This window comes from Olea europaea, unplaced genomic scaffold (assembly GCF_002742605.1).
Source record: "Olea europaea var. sylvestris unplaced genomic scaffold, O_europaea_v1 scaffold104, whole genome shotgun sequence".
NCBI lineage: Eukaryota > Viridiplantae > Streptophyta > Magnoliopsida > Lamiales > Oleaceae > Olea > Olea europaea.
The window spans coordinates 616,615-634,928 of NW_019227738.1; positions in this window are offsets into that span (position 1 = coordinate 616,615).

An 18,314-nucleotide genomic window follows, 5' to 3' on the forward strand; every position below is an offset into this window, starting at 1 on the left:
ATGATGGTGAAATTAGAATTCAAATTAATGCTTAATTACCCTATTGAGACGTATTAAAATACTAGTTTGAGTTGAACATGCATTGTACGTTACTCTTAAATACTTTATAAGTTTTGTAAAAGTAATATTTCATGTCAATTTGTTAGGATGATTTGATGAGTCTCAAACGAACTAAACAAAATATAATTTAGGATAGATATTTAAGAGAAGCAAATTGTACTTTCAAATCTCAACTTCTATAATTTTAATTTTTTGTGATGGTGAGCAACATTTTTATATTACATTTGGTATATAAGAATTAATTGCAAATACACGAATTTAAACGTCAGTTAAAATTTCTAGATACATAAATAGAAATAAATTCATCTATAATAATTATAGATTTATGTAGATCAAAATTCATTGAGCCAAATTAATGTGAATGTTAATTAATTGTGAATTAGAAATTTATAAATGACAAGAATTTTGTAGCATTTATTACATATTGAAAAATAAAAAATCAGATATTATTGAAATAACTAAATTGTCGTAAGGTTAAAATCACCAAAAAAAGGATTTCCACTTGATGTTGTATTTAATATACTATAAATAATTGACCCAATTCAGATTTGGTTAGAAGAATAGTGACCACAGAAGACATATACCCATAAACCACGTAAGGTAGGAGAAAAATCTTTTTCCTAAAAATTGAATTTTTAATAGATTTTGATAAAAGTTAATGAAATATAAGGTTGAAAAATTGATAAAAGTTGTGAATTCTAAGAAATATATAATTAAAAATAAGTTTGAGAAAAAAATGAATTTAAAAAATAGGATTCAAGCATGAGCTCAGTAGGTGGTAGAACTTAATTTTGAATTGGCATCCTTAGTAACCTCCGTAAAGTTTTGAATTGATGAATAGTCAAGATCATGATTAAATAAAGCTCGTGTAGTCCACCAAGAAAAGCCTATTTAGTAATAATATATTTTTAATATTGGAATCAAATATTTTTGTCATTTTAATTCAGTCAGTTAGCAACATCTAGACGCTAACGGCCAAGCTCTAACAAATTGAGCTACAAATCTATTGAAGAAAAATTTACTCACCTTTTACAATTAATTGTTTGAATTCATATAAATTAATTGAGCTACAAGTTTATGTATTGAAGAAAAATAAATAGGTTCGCCTTTTACAAAGAGAAGTAAAATGTATGGTTCTGTTTACACATTTTTAGTAGTGAACACTAAACGATATAGATTATTCTTAAAATTTAGGGGAAGTAGAACAAGAATTTGAATGTGCTCGGACAATTTTCCGATTACTTTTCAAGATAAATTGTAATTAATTTAGTTGCACTTTTTTTATTCAAATTGATACACGCGAGATTATATTTCAATAGAAATCTCAATATCACGTGAAGTACAAACTTGAGATAAAGGACACAACGATTATCATAAGTTTTGCCAATTTTTGCCAAATTGTTCTTATACTAAAAGGACAATCATTTAATTTATCAAATTTAAATTTCTTTCTCTTTTTACAGTTCAAAACTAATCATTTTGACAGTTGTTTTTAATACAATCAAATCCGGCTTTATTTGTGGCTAGTTGCGATTAATTTACTAGGTATATAATTTACTTTATGGTACAACTTTTCCATGATTCCAATTTGGCAATTTCGACAAATGGCTTTCTTTTTGGTCCATTTTGTCATTTGGTCTATCAACTTGATCATCTTTAAGTTGTAACACGCCCTTCAAACATGGTTGTCTTTATGAATATTACAACTTGTTAGTATCAAATTGTTATCTATTTTATATCCTGCAATAGTATGAATCATAAAAAATAATATACTTGACCAATGAGTTCGAAATATTGTTTTCATGAATACTACTATCTAATTGTTGAATAAATAATTCAACTTCAATTTGATTGAAAACAAATAGAAGTAACTATTTTCTTTTTGTGATTTTTTTTTAAATTGTAAATATTTCAAAAACTAAAAAAGTAAATTTCACCATAGTTATCCCCTCAATCTCAATTATCAATTTTTTTTAATAATTAATTATATAAACACGTTGAATTCTTTAATGTATTCAATTTACATATATCGAGGTCAAATTGATTTTATTTAACTAATTTAATTTCACATTTCTATGTTAAATCTATATATACCTTAATTAAACGCCTTAAAACTCTAAGAACCATTTAATGATGACTCTAACTAGAAAATGTATATCTACATTTGTATACTAATTGTTGAATTTTACTGCGTGGTATAAACAAATATTCCACTTCTTGATGTAATTATCACTCACAAATCAATGAATTAGTGGCCAGTTAATTCGAAGTGTTAAAAATAGAAGTAAAATAATTCACAACATCAATTAGAGATTTGAAACTTTTTATAAAGATAAGGCTCAAAACTATATTACAATTATTCATTTTAACTCATTATTTAATTAAATATTATGGGAGAAAAATACAAGAAGGAATTAAAGTATATCACTAATTTTTTTTTAAAAAAAAATAGAAAGAAAAGAAAAGAAAAAATGAAAAAGATGAAGATCTTGCTCCAAGATTCCACCTTTTTATTTATTTATTTATTATTATTATTATTATTATTTTGTAAAAGCCTTGAAACTTTAACTTCTTGATTGATTTCTTGATTCTTTCCTCTTTTTGAGCTCTCTTTTCTTGTGATTTGTATGGCTTTTATTTAAAGAGGCCTATTTGGCTTGTATAATATTTGTACAATAATTCACCAAGCATCAGCCTGTATATATATGTATAATGAACCCTACAAGCCTTATCTAATTGTTGGACTAAGACATGCATTTATAGAACAAGATTTAAGCAAAATCCTAGTACAAATTGATTTCCACAAAGAGTTTAAAAAGAAAAATGAAACAATTCACCTTTTCAATTGGATTACTTGACTCATGTAAATTTAGTCCTTCATCTCTAATATTTTACAATTACGTCATTTTCATTTCAAAATCATTAATAATTGAACAGATGAAAGTTCAAAAGTTTGCAAGTTAATGCCCAAACTTTCTAAACATCGAATTTGATTCCCATAACTTATGAATTTTTACCGAATGCTTCATTAATAATTCCAATTGATCATTTGCAATCCAGTTAATCTTTAATTAATTTGAATAAACTTTCATTAAGTTCATAGTTTCATTTTTTTTACCCCAATTGTGTTCAAGTTAAAAATTTTCCTACCACAATTACACAAATTAAGTAGATAATCGCTCAATTTAAGTACAATTAAATAAGATCTAGAAGTTCGAATAAAAACATAGAACCCTAGGTTGAGTTACACCTCAATTGCTTTTTACTAAAAGGTTCTTTCACAAAGCTTTTAATAAATGTTTTAGTAGAAATTGCTATGAATGATGAAATATGTGATTAAAATAATAATAAAAAATATGAATCACATGAAATGTGTAGTTAATATTAATTATTAACTTTAACTTTTCAAAATATAACAAGCAAGCACTAAAACAATTTGACAATTAATAGTCTCTCTCTCTCTCTCTCTCTCTCTCTCTCTCTCTATATGCCATTTAGAACAACTTGTCTTACTGCACAAGTTTAGGTAACACTAAGTATTATTAAATAAAATGTACAATTAAATGAATCATATAATTTTACCTTTATTGAACCTATCATATAATGCTATATAGAAGGGTGCTTTAGCAATACTAATCCTAGACAACATTATTCATTTTATAAAAAAATGATAAAATGTGTGATTAAAAAGTTGATAAAAATTTTGAATTTCATAAAAGGTGTATTATAAATTAACTGTTGACTTTGACTTAAATTATTCATTAAACATGAACTTAATAACTTTTGGTCTATGTAGGTAATTCGTTCCAACCTTTAAAAGCGGACTCGACATTCTATACATTATACAATAAAAAATCTCAGAGTGGTTTTGGATAGCTTTCGATAAAATTTTTGGCAATTTTGATAAAAGTTAATGTAATATTTAATAGAAAATTTGATAAAAGTTACTAGTCTTACGAGTGTGGTTAAAAATAAAATTTCATCTCTTTAAATTTTTACTAGCTCTCTCTCTCTCTCTCTCTCTCTCAATTTTCTACTGCCCACTCTCCCCCAGTTTCAATGATAATTCTTACGTACAATTTATTCACACGCGCTTGTTGGGTCAAGTAGGCAGACATTATTATGTGTGTAAAAAGAGTTACTAAGCCCTAGTTTGATTATTTTTTAGAATAGATTTTGTAAAAAACATAATTTTTCTTTAGAGAATGTATAGATAAAGATGATATTAGGTAAAAAGAAAAAAAAAAGAACATTAAAGAATGAAGTTCAAACAAGGGCTAAATATATAAAGTTTGAGATTATAAGGGAATTTAGTAAGAAAATTTAAAAAATAAACAAAAAGAGATTTCACGTGATAGAACACATGCGGGGGAGGGAGGGAGGGAGGGAATTTGATGCTCCAAACTTCCAAATTTTCTATCATATTTTTCAACGTCTCATTGGTTGGTGGACACATTATTTAATCAAATCAAAAAGTAATTTTTGAACTAGAAAATTGAATAAAGTAAGAAAAATAATTTTTTATTTTATTATATTTTGTTGTATTCTATAGAATTTCTAGATGCTACCAAATTTCTATTTATAGACATAAAATAGTACCATCCATATATAATAAGAATTTCACTTTCAAATAGGAGTCTCAATTAATCCCTTGTTTAATAGCAATTGCTGGGGAAAAAAATGATGTTCTGAATAGTAATTCTTTGAAGAATTTGTAGTTACAAAAAGGAAAAAATTTGAATTTATGGTAAAATATTTTATTTTGTGAATGTGTAATTGAAGATGAGTATGAAAATTAAAGAATTTTGTTTTAAAAGAAGACAAACAAAGGTTAAAATCCAAATATGAGTTGTAATTAAAGTTCAAATTTAATTGGTTTTATTTAATTACATTTGTAGTACTAGAACTTCAATTAAAATTCCAATTAAGTTTACAACTTTCATACCAATTACATATAAATCCAAAATTTTATTATAATTATAATTAAGTCCAAAACTTTTATAATGATTATAATTAAGTTCTAATACTTTATAAACTTACCACATAATTCTGCTCGAACATATATTATCCAAGCTTTAATAATTAAATCATGTATAGTCGACTCTAGATCACTCGATCTAATTATTTGTCTTTGCCTAATCATCTAAAGGTAAAAGACTGAACTTTCTAAATATATAAAATCACATAAACCCATAAATTTATAATATTTTCCTTAAAACGGTCATAGATGTATTTTATTTTTGCTTGAGATTCAATAATTTGGTACGCAAATAAATGATCATTTACTCTTCTAATGATTCTCACTTACTTAAGTACAATTTTCTTCAATGCTTTTGTGAACTAATCAGGATCTCAAAATTTAACAGTCGCTAAACATTGAGTTTGTATTTCAACTATTCAATAGAAAATATTTAAGTATTCACTCTATCTATGTTTAAGGGCGATGGCTCCCGACACATTCAAATTCTCTACTTCGTTCATCTCAAGCTTCCAATTCACCGAGATATTTGATTAATTTCAATTGATCTCACCCATTGGTAAATAAAAAACTGTTAAAGTCATGAAAAAATATGCAAGACCCAGTTAAATAATTTAGATAAAATACACGACGATCAAATGAAATTTTATTCCTTCGCAAGTTCATGCTATAGAGTTAAACTTCACACTTGATCCGTTCAAGATTCTCTAAGTGTACTAGTATCAAATTTAACCATTTTTGTGATGAGGACAAATCACAAATCCGTATAGTAAATCAATCAATACTACAACCTTTCAGTACAAGGTACCACGGTTATCCATTGGTTGTGAACAAATTATTATGATCAAAATAAGTTGTTTCACACTGTTCTTCTCAACACAAGTACCTCAACTACATTATCACAAATGATTTTAATCACTTTAATTCGCATGCTCAATAATAAATTAATGTAATAAATAAAATTATTATAAAATATTATTTTATTATAGCAAAATACGCTATTTGGGCATACAACCTAACAAATTCCCCATTTTTCCTAAAGTATATTTTGTCATGTCTTACAACATCATATCTTACAGCTGCTCTAAAAAATCTTTGCCAATAAGCTCTTAATAAGCGATTTTGCAAGATTATCTCCATTAGCAATCTTACTAACAATCACATTTCTTCAACTATCTCTCTTAAGAGTTGGTATTGTCGTATAATGCATTTACTATTATGATGACTCCAGGTTCTTTAGCATTTACCATAGTCTCACTATTATCACAGTAGAGTGCTAAGGGTTTCACAGATGTAGGTATCACATCGATGTCCATTAGGATTTTCTGAGATATACAACCAATTTAGTAACTTCACAAGTTGTCAAATATTTGGTATTGATGATGGAATCAACAATTCATGTTGCTTGATATTTCTCCAAATAATGGGCCTACCATAAATTTTGAATCCTTTTAACCCATTGAAAAAAAAATCTGACAAAGAGCACATAATTCCTTATTCTTCGGATGTGCTGAAGGATATGATTTATTGCCCTTCAATGTTTCGATCCAAGAGTTAGATACTATCGACTTACCATACCAACAATATAACAAATGTCAGGTATATTGTACAGCATAACATGAATGGGACTACAATTGTCAATGCATAAGGTATCATACTCATGTGCTCCAACTCTTTAGAAGTCTTAGGGGACCAATCCTTAGAGAGCTAGATTTCATGTTTAAAGGGCATATTACCCATTTGGAATTTTTCATGGCATATCTGATAAGTATTTTGTCAATATATGTAGCTTGAGATAAAGCTATTAACTTGTTCATTCTATCTCTTAAGACTTGAAAACCTAGAACATTGCTAGCTTCAATTAAGTCTTTCATATGAATTTGTTGGGCCGACTACGCTTCCGTAGACGTTAATGCTCCCACATTATTTCCAATGAGTAGAATATAATTCACATATAGCACCAGTAAAATTACATTTTTGTCCTATATTTTCTTATAAACATAGGGTTTGTCGAAGTTCTGATCAATACCATATGTCTTACTCACCTCGTCGAATATTTTGTTTTAAGGTCTTGATGTCTGCTTCAATCCATAAGTGGATCGTTGTATCCATGTCATCCATAGTTTGCGTATATGAAGTCAGATAATCAACTTGTACTATGAAAATTGCCAAATTGGACTCTCCAATCAACAAATGCCTAGAAAGAGAAACTAATGACCATTTGACTTGTCTAAAAGGTAGTCGATCTTGGACTATGGCATCATTTGGAATCTTTATTATTTTTATTAATGCAGAGATTACCATTAGGTGATGTAATTACCTTTTCATTACCTTCAATTTTCTTTTGATTTATAAAATCAAATGACAACTCATGACTCCCACTCTAATCATGTTGTCCAGGTATAATTGATACCATGGGATGTCGATCCCTAGGCTGTGTTCCAAGAATCGACGAGATGGAATTGCTTCAATTCATTTCTTCCAACAAGATCTTACTTTTGGACAAGCGTTCATTAATATACTTATCCTTCAGGAATATTGCATTTCTGCCAACAAAGACATTCCTATCTAGAAGACTATAAAATAATATCTATTGGTATCTTTAAGGTATCCCACAAATATGCATATCTCTGACTTAGACTTCAACTTTTCTATTTTCCATTCACTCATTGAATGGATTCCAAATTTTGGATGTGACACAAAAAGGACTTGAGTCTAAAATTTTAGGGAGTCTTGAAAATAGATTTAGAAGGAACTAAGTTAAGAATATATATAGCTGTTTCTAGAGTATATCCTAAAAATTTAAATTACATATGTTTAATTATTATAAACTTTTCCTCTAAAAAAATTTAATCTAAACTAAATTAATTGGGAGAAAGCTGATTTCCAATGAGATGCTATTTATAGTATTACGCGCGATATCACAAATAAATCTATATATATCATGATATCTAGAATGATAAATGTTTCAAATATAAATTAAAGCATGCATAAACCATAAATTAACAATTATTTGTGGAAATTGGTAGTATTAACCACTATATAGTAGTCAGTAATGAAAAATTTCACTTACATTTTATTTCCTAGCTAGTGCATTTGGACAATCTTTCTCCGATTTTTTTCCATCGTAGTTAGAATATTTATGTCTCAAGTTTCCATTTGCTTTGGACCTTTAGTTGCTCTCATGCTTCTTGTTAGCTTTTTTCTACTTTTTTTTTCCAAATCTGCCTTTCGACTTAGAACCAAATGAGCTACCAAATGATACACAAGTACCACCATTGTATCTTTAAGATCACTTTCTACATTATAAATCTATCATAAGCTCAACTAATTGTATCATCATCTTGTATAAGTGATATTCTACATTAAATTTTAAAAGTATATTAGTTAAAGAATTGAATACTATGCCAAATTGAGTTTCCTTGATAGATGTTGCATCCAGACTCTCAACTATGTTTGAAATGTACGATCATAGTAAACTATGAAACTTCACAAGCAATTTTGATTTCATACAAACGTTCTTAAAAGTACGAATGGCTTCAAAAGAGCCTCCTTATTTTGATGACCAAACGTGTGCTAAAAGGTCTGTAGTATGTCATATGATGTAATCTTACTTTCAAGATTTGCTGCAATGCGTTTGATATCGAAATCAAAATGTAATAGCGAGTCATCTTGTCTACAGTTACATACTCAGCATATGTAGTCCTTTTAGGAAGTTCGTATTTGATCTTGATTTAAGTGTATAACCATTGTCTAGATCTTTAGATATTTGAAAATATTTTTTTCATATATAGGATGTTCACAAATTATATTCTATTTAAATGATTTTATTATAAGGAAATCCAGTCATGCAACTTAAAATTACGCAGTACTCATATCCATTGCATTATCAATAATGGACAAACATGTTACTTTGCTTATGTATTGACAGAAGGAGACGGTTGGTTTTTATTTAAGTAAACACCATTTCCTACTCAATATTTTAAATTGACGAATTTTAATTATAATAATTATAACATGTTCACATTATTTAAATTACATATGTTTAATTATTATAAACTTTTCCTCTAAAAAAATTTAATCTAAACTAAATTAATTGGGAGAAAGCTGATTTCCAATGAGATGCTATTTATAGTATTACGTGCGATATCACAAATAAATCTATATATATATCATGATATCTAGAATGATAAATGTTTCAAATATAAATTAAAGCATGCATAAACCATAAATTAACAATTATTTGTGGAAATTGGTAGTATTAACCACTATATAGTAGTCAGTAATGAAAAATTTCACTTACATTTTATTTCCTAGCTAGTGCATTTGGACAATCTTTCTCCGATTTTTTTCCATCGTAGTTAGAATATTTATGTCTCAAGTTTCCATTTGCTTTGGACCTTTAGTTGCTCTCATGCTTCTTGTTAGCTTTTTTCTACTTTTTTTTTCCAAATCTGCCTTTCGACTTAGAACCAAATGAGCTACCAAATGATACACAAGTACCACCATTGTATCTTTAAGATCACTTTCTACATTATAAATCTATCATAAGCTCAACTAATTGTATCATCATCTTGTATAAGTGATATTCTACATTAAATTTTAAAAGTATATTAGTTAAAGAATTGAATACTATGCCAAATTGAGTTTCCTTGATAGATGTTGCATCCAGACTCTCAACTATGTTTGAAATGTACGATCATAGTAAACTATGAAACTTCACAAGCAATTTTGATTTCATACAAACGTTCTTAAAAGTACGAATGGCTTCAAAAGAGCCTCCTTATTTTGATGACCAAACGTGTGCTAAAAGGTCTGTAGTATGTCATATGATGTAATCTTACTTTCAAGATTTGCTGCAATGCGTTTGATATCGAAATCAAAATGTAATAGCGAGTCATCTTGTCTACAGTTACATACTCAGCATATGTAGTCCTTTTAGGAAGTTCGTATTTGATCTTGATTTAAGTGTATAACCATTGTCTAGATCTTTAGATATTTGAAAATATTTTTTTCATATATAGGATGTTCACAAATTATATTCTATTTAAATGATTTTATTATAAGGAAATCCAGTCATGCAACTTAAAATTACGCAGTACTCATATCCATTGCATTATCAATAATGGACAAACATGTTACTTTGCTTATGTATTGACAGAAGGAGACGGTTGGTTTTTATTTAAGTAAACACCATTTCCTACTCAATATTTTAAATTGACGAATTTTAATTATAATAATTATAACATGTTCACATTATTTAAATTACATATGTTTAATTATTATAAACTTTTCCTCTAAAAAAATTTAATCTAAACTAAATTAATTGGGAGAAAGCTGATTTCCAATGAGATGCTATTTATAGTATTACGTGCGATATCACAAATAAATCTATATATATATCATGATATCTAGAATGATAAATGTTTCAAATATAAATTAAAGCATGCATAAACCATAAATTAACAATTATTTGTGGAAATTGGTAGTATTAACCACTATATAGTAGTCAGTAATGAAAAATTTCACTTACATTTTATTTCCTAGCTAGTGCATTTGGACAATCTTTCTCCGATTTTTTTCCATCGTAGTTAGAATATTTATGTCTCAAGTTTCCATTTGCTTTGGACCTTTAGTTGCTCTCATGCTTCTTGTTAGCTTTTTTCTACTTTTTTTTTCCAAATCTGCCTTTCGACTTAGAACCAAATGAGCTACCAAATGATACACAAGTACCACCATTGTATCTTTAAGATCACTTTCTACATTATAAATCTATCATAAGCTCAACTAATTGTATCATCATCTTGTATAAGTGATATTCTACATTAAATTTTAAAAGTATATTAGTTAAAGAATTGAATACTATGCCAAATTGAGTTTCCTTGATAGATGTTGCATCCAGACTCTCAACTATGTTTGAAATGTACGATCATAGTAAACTATGAAACTTCACAAGCAATTTTGATTTCATACAAACGTTCTTAAAAGTACGAATGGCTTCAAAAGAGCCTCCTTATTTTGATGACCAAACGTGTGCTAAAAGGTCTGTAGTATGTCATATGATGTAATCTTACTTTCAAGATTTGCTGCAATGCGTTTGATATCGAAATCAAAATGTAATAGCGAGTCATCTTGTCTACAGTTACATACTCAGCATATGTAGTCCTTTTAGGAAGTTCGTATTTGATCTTGATTTAAGTGTATAACCATTGTCTAGATCTTTAGATATTTGAAAATATTTTTTTCATATATAGGATGTTCACAAATTATATTCTATTTAAATGATTTTATTATAAGGAAATCCAGTCATGCAACTTAAAATTACGCAGTACTCATATCCATTGCATTATCAATAATGGACAAACATGTTACTTTGCTTATGTATTGACAGAAGGAGACGGTTGGTTTTTATTTAAGTAAACACCATTTCCTACTCAATATTTTAAATTGACGAATTTTAATTATAATAATTATAACATGTTCACATTATTTAAATTACATATGTTTAATTATTATAAACTTTTCCTCTAAAAAAATTTAATCTAAACTAAATTAATTGGGAGAAAGCTGATTTCCAATGAGATGCTATTTATAGTATTACGTGCGATATCACAAATAAATCTATATATATATCATGATATCTAGAATGATAAATGTTTCAAATATAAATTAAAGCATGCATAAACCATAAATTAACAATTATTTGTGGAAATTGGTAGTATTAACCACTATATAGTAGTCAGTAATGAAAAATTTCACTTACATTTTATTTCCTAGCTAGTGCATTTGGACAATCTTTCTCCGATTTTTTTCCATCGTAGTTAGAATATTTATGTCTCAAGTTTCCATTTGCTTTGGACCTTTAGTTGCTCTCATGCTTCTTGTTAGCTTTTTTCTACTTTTTTTTTCCAAATCTGCCTTTCGACTTAGAACCAAATGAGCTACCAAATGATACACAAGTACCACCATTGTATCTTTAAGATCACTTTCTACATTATAAATCTATCATAAGCTCAACTAATTGTATCATCATCTTGTATAAGTGATATTCTACATTAAATTTTAAAAGTATATTAGTTAAAGAATTGAATACTATGCCAAATTGAGTTTCCTTGATAGATGTTGCATCCAGACTCTCAACTATGTTTGAAATGTACGATCATAGTAAACTATGAAACTTCACAAGCAATTTTGATTTCATACAAACGTTCTTAAAAGTACGAATGGCTTCAAAAGAGCCTCCTTATTTTGATGACCAAACGTGTGCTAAAAGGTCTGTAGTATGTCATATGATGTAATCTTACTTTCAAGATTTGCTGCAATGCGTTTGATATCGAAATCAAAATGTAATAGCGAGTCATCTTGTCTACAGTTACATACTCAGCATATGTAGTCCTTTTAGGAAGTTCGTATTTGATCTTGATTTAAGTGTATAACCATTGTCTAGATCTTTAGATATTTGAAAATATTTTTTTCATATATAGGATGTTCACAAATTATATTCTATTTAAATGATTTTATTATAAGGAAATCCAGTCATGCAACTTAAAATTACGCAGTACTCATATCCATTGCATTATCAATAATGGACAAACATGTTACTTTGCTTATGTATTGACAGAAGGAGACGGTTGGTTTTTATTTAAGTAAACACCATTTCCTACTCAATATTTTAAATTGACGAATTTTAATTATAATAATTATAACATGTTCACATTATTTAAATTACATATGTTTAATTATTATAAACTTTTCCTCTAAAAAAATTTAATCTAAACTAAATTAATTGGGAGAAAGCTGATTTCCAATGAGATGCTATTTATAGTATTACGTGCGATATCACAAATAAATCTATATATATATCATGATATCTAGAATGATAAATGTTTCAAATATAAATTAAAGCATGCATAAACCATAAATTAACAATTATTTGTGGAAATTGGTAGTATTAACCACTATATAGTAGTCAGTAATGAAAAATTTCACTTACATTTTATTTCCTAGCTAGTGCATTTGGACAATCTTTCTCCGATTTTTTTCCATCGTAGTTAGAATATTTATGTCTCAAGTTTCCATTTGCTTTGGACCTTTAGTTGCTCTCATGCTTCTTGTTAGCTTTTTTCTACTTTTTTTTTCCAAATCTGCCTTTCGACTTAGAACCAAATGAGCTACCAAATGATACACAAGTACCACCATTGTATCTTTAAGATCACTTTCTACATTATAAATCTATCATAAGCTCAACTAATTGTATCATCATCTTGTATAAGTGATATTCTACATTAAATTTTAAAAGTATATTAGTTAAAGAATTGAATACTATGCCAAATTGAGTTTCCTTGATAGATGTTGCATCCAGACTCTCAACTATGTTTGAAATGTACGATCATAGTAAACTATGAAACTTCACAAGCAATTTTGATTTCATACAAACGTTCTTAAAAGTACGAATGGCTTCAAAAGAGCCTCCTTATTTTGATGACCAAACGTGTGCTAAAAGGTCTGTAGTATGTCATATGATGTAATCTTACTTTCAAGATTTGCTGCAATGCGTTTGATATCGAAATCAAAATGTAATAGCGAGTCATCTTGTCTACAGTTACATACTCAGCATATGTAGTCCTTTTAGGAAGTTCGTATTTGATCTTGATTTAAGTGTATAACCATTGTCTAGATCTTTAGATATTTGAAAATATTTTTTTCATATATAGGATGTTCACAAATTATATTCTATTTAAATGATTTTATTATAAGGAAATCCAGTCATGCAACTTAAAATTACGCAGTACTCATATCCATTGCATTATCAATAATGGACAAACATGTTACTTTGCTTATGTATTGACAGAAGGAGACGGTTGGTTTTTATTTAAGTAAACACCATTTCCTACTCAATATTTTAAATTGACGAATTTTAATTATAATAATTATAACATGTTCACATTATTTAAATTACATATGTTTAATTATTATAAACTTTTCCTCTAAAAAAATTTAATCTAAACTAAATTAATTGGGAGAAAGCTGATTTCCAATGAGATGCTATTTATAGTATTACGTGCGATATCACAAATAAATCTATATATATATCATGATATCTAGAATGATAAATGTTTCAAATATAAATTAAAGCATGCATAAACCATAAATTAACAATTATTTGTGGAAATTGGTAGTATTAACCACTATATAGTAGTCAGTAATGAAAAATTTCACTTACATTTTATTTCCTAGCTAGTGCATTTGGACAATCTTTCTCCGATTTTTTTCCATCGTAGTTAGAATATTTATGTCTCAAGTTTCCATTTGCTTTGGACCTTTAGTTGCTCTCATGCTTCTTGTTAGCTTTTTTCTACTTTTTTTTTCCAAATCTGCCTTTCGACTTAGAACCAAATGAGCTACCAAATGATACACAAGTACCACCATTGTATCTTTAAGATCACTTTCTACATTATAAATCTATCATAAGCTCAACTAATTGTATCATCATCTTGTATAAGTGATATTCTACATTAAATTTTAAAAGTATATTAGTTAAAGAATTGAATACTATGCCAAATTGAGTTTCCTTGATAGATGTTGCATCCAGACTCTCAACTATGTTTGAAATGTACGATCATAGTAAACTATGAAACTTCACAAGCAATTTTGATTTCATACAAACGTTCTTAAAAGTACGAATGGCTTCAAAAGAGCCTCCTTATTTTGATGACCAAACGTGTGCTAAAAGGTCTGTAGTATGTCATATGATGTAATCTTACTTTCAAGATTTGCTGCAATGCGTTTGATATCGAAATCAAAATGTAATAGCGAGTCATCTTGTCTACAGTTACATACTCAGCATATGTAGTCCTTTTAGGAAGTTCGTATTTGATCTTGATTTAAGTGTATAACCATTGTCTAGATCTTTAGATATTTGAAAATATTTTTTTCATATATAGGATGTTCACAAATTATATTCTATTTAAATGATTTTATTATAAGGAAATCCAGTCATGCAACTTAAAATTACGCAGTACTCATATCCATTGCATTATCAATAATGGACAAACATGTTACTTTGCTTATGTATTGACAGAAGGAGACGGTTGGTTTTTATTTAAGTAAACACCATTTCCTACTCAATATTTTAAATTGACGAATTTTAATTATAATAATTATAACATGTTCACATTATTTAAATTACATATGTTTAATTATTATAAACTTTTCCTCTAAAAAAATTTAATCTAAACTAAATTAATTGGGAGAAAGCTGATTTCCAATGAGATGCTATTTATAGTATTACGTGCGATATCACAAATAAATCTATATATATATCATGATATCTAGAATGATAAATGTTTCAAATATAAATTAAAGCATGCATAAACCATAAATTAACAATTATTTGTATGAAAAATTAAAAAAAAAATTAAAAAAAAATAAAATTAAAAGAATGAGTTTCCAACGAGGGCTAAATTTATAAAGTTACTATAAAAAAAAAAACTTAATATGGTGTATACATCTCCAGAATAATGAAGTTTGGCATAGAAACTATTGGAACTGGAAGTAGAATTACTTGGAAATTAAAAAAATTCTTTAATTCAAGAAATAAGAATAAAGGAATCAAATTTTTACTTAAATTCGGTTGCTAATTGTTGAATTAATTATAAATCACGAACTTCATTATTATTTTTTTAATCACGAACTTCCAACTTTTTAATACCAATAATTTGATGCTCCAAACTTCCAAATTTTCTATCATATTTTTCAACGTCTCATTGGTTGGTGGACACATTATTTAATCAAATCAAAAAGTAATTTTTGAACTAGAAAATTGAATAAAGTAAGAAAAATAATTTTTTATTTTATTATATTTTGTTGTATTCTATAGAATTTCTAGATGCTACCAAATTTCTATTTATAGACATAAAATAGTACCATCCATATATAATAAGAATTTCACTTTCAAATAGGAGTCTCAATTAATCCCTTGTTTAATAGCAATTGCTGGGGAAAAAAATGATGTTCTGAATAGTAATTCTTTGAAGAATTTGTAGTTACAAAAAGGAAAAAATTTGAATTTATGGTAAAATATTTTATTTTGTGAATGTGTAATTGAAGATGAGTATGAAAATTAAAGAATTTTGTTTTAAAAGAAGACAAACAGAGGTTAAAATCCAAATATGAGTTGTAATTAAAGTTCAAATTTAATTGGTTTTATTTAATTACATTTGTAGTACTAGAAGTTCAATTAAAATTCCAATTAAGTTTACAACTTTCATACCAATTACATATAAATCCAAAATTTTATTATAATTATAATTAAGTCCAAAACTTTTATAATGATTATAATTAAGTTCTAATACTTTATAAACTTACCACATAATTCTGCTCGAACATATATTATCCAAGCTTTAATAATTAAATCATGTATAGTCGACTCTAGATCACTCGATCTAATTATTTGTCTTTGCCTAATCATCTAAAGGTAAAAGACTGAACTTTCTAAATATATAAAATCACATAAACCCATAAATTTATAATATTTTCCTTAAAACGGTCATAGATGTATTTTATTTTTGCTTGAGATTCAATAATTTGGTACGCAAATAAATGATCATTTACTCTTCTAATGATTCTCACTTACTTAAGTACAATTTTCTTCAATGCTTTTGTGAACTAATCAGGATCTCAAAATTTAACAGTCGCTAAACATTGAGTTTGTATTTCAACTATTCAATAGAAAATATTTAAGTATTCACTCTATCTATGTTTAAGGGCGATGGCTCCCGACACATTCAAATTCTCTACTTCGTTCATCTCAAGCTTCCAATTCACCGAGATATTTGATTAATTTCAATTGATCTCACCCATTGGTAAATAAAAAACTGTTAAAGTCATGAAAAAATATGCAAGACCCAGTTAAATAATTTAGATAAAATACACGACGATCAAATGAAATTTTATTCCTTCGCAAGTTCATGCTATAGAGTTAAACTTCACACTTGATCCGTTCAAGATTCTCTAAGTGTACTAGTATCAAATTTAACCATTTTTGTGATGAGGACAAATCACAAATCCGTATAGTAAATCAATCAATACTACAACCTTTCAGTACAAGGTACCACGGTTATCCATTGGTTGTGAACAAATTATTATGATCAAAATAAGTTGTTTCACACTGTTCTTCTCAACACAAGTACCTCAACTACATTATCACAAATGATTTTAATCACTTTAATTCGCATGCTCAATAATAAATTAATGTAATAAATAAAATTATTATAAAATATTATTTTATTATAGCAAAATACGCTATTTGGGCATACAACCTAACAAATTCCCCATTTTTCCTGAAGTATATTTTGTCATGTCTTACAACATCATATCTTACAGCTGCTCTAAAAAATCTTCGCCAATAAGCTCTTAATAAACGATTTTGCAAGATTATCTCCATTAGCAATCTTACTAACAATCACATTTCTTCAACTATCTCTCTTAAGAGTTGGTATTGTCGTATAATGCATTTACTATTATGATGACTCCAGGTTCTTTAGCATTTACCATAGTCTCACTATTATCACAGTAGAGTGCTAAGGGTTTCACAGATGTAGGTATCACATCGATGTCCATTAGGATTTTCTGAGATATACAACCAATTTAGTAACTTCACAAGTTGTCAAATATTTGGTATTGATGATGGAATCAACAATTCATGTTGCTTGATATTTCTCCAAATAATGGGCCTACCATAAATTTTGAATCCTTTTAACCCATTGAAAAAAAAATCTGACAAAGAGCACATAATTCCTTATTCTTCGGATGTGCTGAAGGATATGATTTATTGCCCTTCAATGTTTCGATCCAAGAGTTAGATACTATCGACTTACCATACCAACAATATAACAAATGTCAGGTATATTGTACAGCATAACATGAATGGGACTACAATTGTCAATGCATAAGGTATCATACTCATGTGCTCCAACTCTTTAGAAGTCTTAGGGGACCAATCCTTAGAGAGCTAGATTTCATGTTTAAAGGGCATATTACCCATTTGGAATTTTTCATGGCATATTTGATAAGTATTTTGTCAATATATGTAGCTTGAGATAAAGCTATTAACTTGTTCATTCTATCTCTTAAGACTTGAAATCCTAGAACATTGCTAGCTTCAATTAAGTCTTTCATATGAATTTGTTGGGCCGACTACGCTTCCGTAGACGTTAATGCTCCCACATTATTTCCAATGAGTAGAATATAATTCACATATAGCACCAGTAAAATT